Source organism: Atta colombica, unplaced genomic scaffold (assembly GCF_001594045.1).
Source record: "Atta colombica isolate Treedump-2 unplaced genomic scaffold, Acol1.0 scaffold146, whole genome shotgun sequence".
Taxonomy (NCBI): Eukaryota; Metazoa; Arthropoda; class Insecta; order Hymenoptera; family Formicidae; genus Atta; species Atta colombica.
In genome coordinates, this window is record NW_017259235.1 from 774,762 (window position 1) to 775,393 (window position 632).

The following is a 632-nucleotide window of genomic DNA, read 5'->3' on the forward strand; positions in this document are numbered from 1 at the left end:
TCGTCAAAATTATCGTTTAAAAACAAATGTCATCACTCTTGTGCATTTCAAACTTTATGACAAGCATATCTCAAACGCGAATGTCAGTTTGATCTGAAACGCGCAATTTTGCAACTCGATTGTAAATTGAAACGAAATGTAGTTCCGACAAGTAGCAGGAACGATCAAATGATCCAGCGTGGCGTCTCAAGAACATTTCGTGGTCACCGCTAATGACGCGTCATACGTAAACAAGAGACATATAACTGACGCACGCACGCTCGCTCGCGTAAAACTCGAATCGAAGCAAGAGAGCTCGAATAGGAAATCGGAGCGCAGCGCGGCGCGGCGCGGCGCGACGCGGCGCGGTGTTGGTTTCAGACTTTCAGTTCCAACTTCCGAAACGTACAATCATTCATCGATCGCTCCTAATCGAATCGTCCGCGATCTCGATGCCGGTTATCTGCAGTTACCTGATCGGTGGGTAGCACCAACATCGCCTCACGATTGGCGACGCGACGACAGCTGTTTCTTGTAGCTGCTTGTAGCGCTGTAGCAGGACTGTCTGTGTTGCGCCAGGTGTGCGTCTCACCACTCTCTCTCTCTCTCTCTCTCTCTCTCTCTCTCTCTCTCTCTCTCTCTCTCTCTCTCTC